Source organism: Oncorhynchus nerka, linkage group LG24, assembly GCF_034236695.1.
Source record: "Oncorhynchus nerka isolate Pitt River linkage group LG24, Oner_Uvic_2.0, whole genome shotgun sequence".
Taxonomy (NCBI): Eukaryota; Metazoa; Chordata; class Actinopteri; order Salmoniformes; family Salmonidae; genus Oncorhynchus; species Oncorhynchus nerka.
The window spans coordinates 56,859,333-56,865,092 of record NC_088419.1 but is presented as its reverse complement, the minus strand read 5'-3'; positions in this window follow the sequence as shown (position 1 = coordinate 56,865,092).

The following is a 5,760-nucleotide window of genomic DNA, read 5'->3' as shown; positions in this document are numbered from 1 at the left end:
CTAGAAGTATGACAATTTCTCCCTGCAAACCTTTCTGTCCTTTTGTGTTGAGTCCCACTGCCACCGAGTGATGGTTGAATGGTATCCTGAATAAAGCGCAGCTGTGCCTCAATCCAGTCAGTGAGGGAGGTCACTGTCACCTCCGCTGGGCAATCCACACACACACATACACACACACACACACACTGAAAAACACACAGTGCACTGAGGAACATACACAAGGAAAGACACATTACAGTAGTCCACTGAAGGACTGTGGATGCATTACTGTATGATTCCTTATGGTCATGCTGACATTGACACGTGGTTTTAACACTTTGAAGACGGCGTCTGTTCAGTTGGTGCTTATTGTTGTGGTAATCCACATACAGCCAAGTGTTTGGCTAGGAAGAGATTAGTCTGTATGTGATGTTGGATTTGGGGGAGTGGAGAGTTATCAAGCTCAACAAAAAAGCCTTTAAATATATCTCTCTTCTGTCACGTCCTGTAAATGTGTACATAATACGACACCTAAACCAGTCTATATGAACAGGGGTAAATTGTATGAGCTCCTTGTTTGTGCTGTCAGGGCAAACCGCCTTGCTTTTACAGGATACTTAGAAAAAGTCATTTCTTCTGTCTGTTAGTTGAAATACCTGGACTCTGCATGTCCCCATTACGCAGTTTATATGTGGCTTATAAGTGAAAACTTGCCCTAAACCTCAGAATATGTGAACACACACTAGTTTTCAGAAGTACTGGGCTTTAATTGATCTGGTGGTTTCATTCTACATTTAAACAAAGAAATAAGTGATGTTGCTTGTGAGGAAAAACAAAGCACCACATCTTCAGCAAATGGCGCAAAGTCTTTGGTCGGCTCTAAAGTTTAATGAGGTGTGTTTGTCAGGGACATTTTTAGCACAGTAGGGAAGCCACTTTTGGCTCCAAAAGAAAATTGGTTTGATCAGAATTAACAACCTGGTCATATGTGTGTATCCAGTTAGGTCGTCGAAGGTTTGAACAGAATAGCGTGTTGGCTAACATGGCTCTCCTCAGAAATGAACCAACAGGGAATAATTGACATTGTTCTGAAATGATTTGGCATCCATTGAAGTTAAACTGACTGTGTTTGTAATTCAGGGAACAAAGTTGACCATGGAAACGAAACCAAAAAAAAAACCCAGATTGGGTCCCTTTGCCAGCCAAATGATGGAAGGTTGCAAATCAAATCAAATCAAATTTTATTTGTCACATACACATGGTTAGCAGATGTTAATGCGAGTGTAGCGAAATGCTTGTGCTTCTAGTTCCGACAATGCAGTGATAACCAACAAGTAATCTAACTAACAATTCCAAAACTACTGTCTTATACACAGTGTAAGGGGATAAAGAATATGTACATAAGGATATATGAATGAGTGATGGTACAGAGCAGCATACAGTAGATGGTATTGAGTACAGTATATACATATGAGATGAGAATGTAGACAAAGTAAACAAAGTGGCATAGTTAAAGTGGCTAGTGATACATGTATTACATAAGGATGCAGTTGATGATGTAGAGTACAGTATATACGTATGCATATGAGATTAATAATGTAGGGTAAGTAACATTATATAAGGTAGCATTGTTTAAAGTGGCTAGTGATATATTTACAACATTTCCCATCAATTCCCATTATTAAAGTGGCTGGAGTTGGGTCAGTGTCAATGACAGTGTGTTGGCAGCAGCCACTCAATGTTAGTGGTGGCTGTTTAACAGTCTGATGGCCTTGAGATAGAAGCTGTTTTTCAGTCTCTCGGTCCCAGCTTTGATGCACCTGTACTGACCTCGCCTTCTGGATGATAGCTGGGTGAACAGGCAGTGGTTCGGGTGGTTGATGTCCTTGATGATCTTTATGGCCTTCCTGTAACATCGGGTGGTGTAGGTGTCCTGGAGGGCAGGTAGTTTGCCCCCGGTGATGCGTTGTGCAGACCTCACTACCCTCTGGAGAGCCTTACGGTTGAGGGCGGAGCAGTTGCCGTACCAGGCGGTGATACAGCCCGCCAGGATGCTCTCGATTGTGCATCTGTAGAAGTTTGTGAGTGCTTTTGGTGACAAGCCGAATTTCTTCAGCCTCCTGAGGTTGAAGAGGCGCTGCTGCGCCTTCTTCACGACGCTGTCAGTGTGAGTGGACCAATTCAGTTTGTCTGTGATGTGTATGCCGAGGAACTTAAACTTGCTACCCTCTCCACTACTGTTCCATCGATGTGGATAGGGGGTGTTCCCTCTGCTGTTTCCTGAAGTCCACAATCATCTCCTTAGTTTTGTTGACGTTGAGTGTGAGGTTATTTTCCTGACACCACACTCCGAGGGCCCTCACCTCCTCCCTGTAGGCCGTCTCGTCGTTGTTGGTAATCAAGCCTACCACTGTTGTGTCGTCCGCAAACTTGATGATTGAGTTGGAGGCGTGCGTGGCCACGCAGTCGTGGGTGAACAGGGAGTACAGGAGAGGGCTCAGAACGCACCCTTGTGGGGCCCCCGTGTTGAGGATCAGCGGGGAGGAGATGTTGTTGCCTACCCTCACCACCTGGGGGCGGCCCGTCAGGAAGTCCAGTACCCAGTTGCACAGGGCGGGGTCGAGACCCAGGGTCTCGAGCTTGATGACGAGCTTGGAGGGTACTATGGTGTTGAATGCCGAGCTGTAGTCGATGAACAGCATTCTCACATAGGTATTCCTCTTGTCCAGGTGGGTTAGGGCTGTGTGCAGTGTGGTTGAGATTGCATCGTCTGTGGACCTATTTGGGCGGTAAGCAAATTGGAGTGGGTCTAGGGTGTCAGGTAGGGTGGAGGTGATATGGTCCTTGACTAGTCTCTCAAAGCACTTCATGATGACGGAAGTGAGTGCTACGGGGCGGTAGTCGTTTAGCTCAGTTACCTTAGCTTTCTTGGGAACAGGAACAATGGTGGCCCTCTTGAAGCATGTGGGAACAGCAGACTGGTATAGGGATTGATTGAATATGTCCGTAAACACACCGGCCAGCTGGTCTGCGCATGCTCTGAGGGCACGGCTGGGGATGCCGTCTGGGCCTGCAGCCTTGCGAGGGTTAACAAGTTTAAATGTCTTACTCACCTCGGCTGCAGTGAAGGAGAGACCGCGTGTTTTCGTTGCAGGCCGTGTCAGTGGCACTGCATTGTCCTCAAAGCGGGCAAAAAAGTTATTTAGTCTGCCTGAGAGCAAGACATCCTGGTCCGTGACTGGGCTTCTTCTTGTAGTCCGTGATTGACTGTAGACCCTGCCACATGCCTCTTGTGTCTGAGCCGTTGATTCTACTTTGAGATTCTACTTTGTCTCTGTACTGACGCTTAGCTTGTTTAATAGCCTTGCTGAGGGAATAGCTGCACTGTTTGTATTCGGTCATGTTGCCAGACACCTTGCCCTGATTAAAAGCAGTGGTTCGCGCTTTCAGTTTCACGCGAATGCTGCCATCAATCCACGGTTTCTGGTTAGGGAATGTTTTTATCGTTGCTATGGGAACGACATCTTCAACGCACGTTCTAATGAACTCGCACACCGAATCAGCGTATTCGTCAATATTTTTATCTGACGCAATACGAAACATGTCCCAGTCCACGTGATGGAAGCAGTCTTGGAGTGTGGAGTCAGCTTGGTCTGACCAGCGTTGGACAGACCTCAGCGTGGGAGCCTCTTGTTTAAGTTTCTGCCTGTAGGCAGGGATCAACAAAATGGAGTCGTGGTCAGCTTTTCCGAAAGGGGGCGGGGCAGGGCCTTATATGCGTCATGGAAGTTAGAGTAACAATGATCCAAGGTTTTACCACCCCTGGTTGCGCAATCGATATGCTGATAAAATTTAGGGAGTCTTGTTTTCAGATTAGCTTTGTTAAAATCCCCAGCTACAATGAATGCAGCCTCCGGATAAATGGTTTCCAGTTTGCAAAGAGTTAAATAAAGTTCCTTCAGAGCCATCGATGTGTCTGCTTGGGGGATATATACGGCTGTGATTATAATTGAAGAGAATTCTCTTGGAAGATAATGCGGTCTACATTTGATTGTGAGGAATTCTAAATCAGGTGAACAGAAGGATTTGAGTTCCTGTATGTTTCCTTCATCACACCATGTCTCGTTAGTCATGAGGCATACGCCCCGCCACTCTTCTTACCAGAAAGATGTTTGTTTCTGTCGGCGCGATGCGTGGAGAAACCCGTTGGCTGCACCGCCCGGATAGCGTCTTTCCAGTGAGCCATGTTTCAGTGAAGCAGAGAACGTTGCAGTCTCTGATGTCCCTCTGGAATGCTACCCTTGCTCGGATTTCATCAACCTTGTTGTCAAGAGACTGGACATTGGCAAGAAGAATGCTGGGGAGTGGTGCGCGATGTGCCCTTGTCCTGAGTCTGACCAGAAGACCACTACGTTTCCCTCTTTTTCGGAGTCGTTTCCTTGGCTCGCTGCATGCGATCCATTCCGTTGTCCTGTTTGTAAGGCAGAACACAGGATCCGCGTCGAGGAAAACATATTCTTGGTCATACTGATGGTGAGTTGACGCTGATCTTATATTCAGTAGTTCTTCTCGACTGTATGTAATGAAACCTAAGATGACCTGGGGTACTAATGTAAGAAATAACACGTAAAATAACAAAAAACTGCATAGTTTCCTAGGAACGCGAAGCGAGGTGGCCATCTCTGTCGGCGCCGGAAGTCCAAGAGCACTGCAAGCAGGAGTAGTGCTGTAGTAAATCTAATCGTGGGCGTCCGGAATACAGGACCCGTCTGTAACGACTCTGTGACTCTGCCCTCACCTCGCTCATCTGATCCATCAGAGGGGGCATTGGCTAAGTGCTTTGGCTTGCACTGCTGAAGCCTGGCAGTGACCAGAGGATGGCAGCAGGTGGCACAGTTGGGCCAGCTGCCACCTCCCATGGACCGAAGCCTGGGAGAAAGGTCCTGGGACTGGGGATGGAGGGAGGATGGATGGAGAAGCAGAGAGGGGAAAGGATGGATGGTCAGGCTGGAGGAGGCATGTTTGGAGGTGAAAGAGGAACAGGGGTGGTGGTGAGGTGAGATCTGGCAGAGACACAGCAGAGACTGTAGATGAGTATTGACTTCACTGTAACTGATACTCTCGCTCATCTTATGGTCCAGTCAGAGCCCAACACACATAGTAGAAACTCAACTCAGCACACTAGCAGGCTACTCATTCAGTATTATCAGATTTAGAGATTTATAAGGAACATTTGGGGATAAGGGCTAGACAAAAATAAAATGAATAGTCTGGAGGACTAGGGGTTAATATCAAAATGAGCTTTGGGCTGCCATGTGGCAGATGAACAGAGTCAAAGGTGAGTAGACAGGTGGGAGGTATGGAGTCCCATCAGTTTTATAGGGCAGTATGCAGTGTTGATGCATACTGCAGTGTTGAAATTACACAATGACTGATGGGGGAGCCCTAAAAATAGAGGGCTGGATTAACATTCATATTTTAGACCCTAAAAGGGGTAAGGGTTAAGTGCCTGAATTTCACCACAGTATCTTGAAGCCTTATGAGGTGTCAAAGGAACGCAGATGATGGCATTTGTGTGCCCCATGGAATGAAAAACATGCAATGTCCTCACACTTGTATACATTAATAATGTACAAAAGGTATGACACAAATAATATTCCAGTAGGCTACTATCATTTGTGTTACTGTGTTATGTGATGTATTTTTTCCTGATTGGATGACTGTCTCCAGAAAGGGAAGTGGGTGGGGTGCTTTAAGAGTCTCGCGCAAAAACAGCCCTCA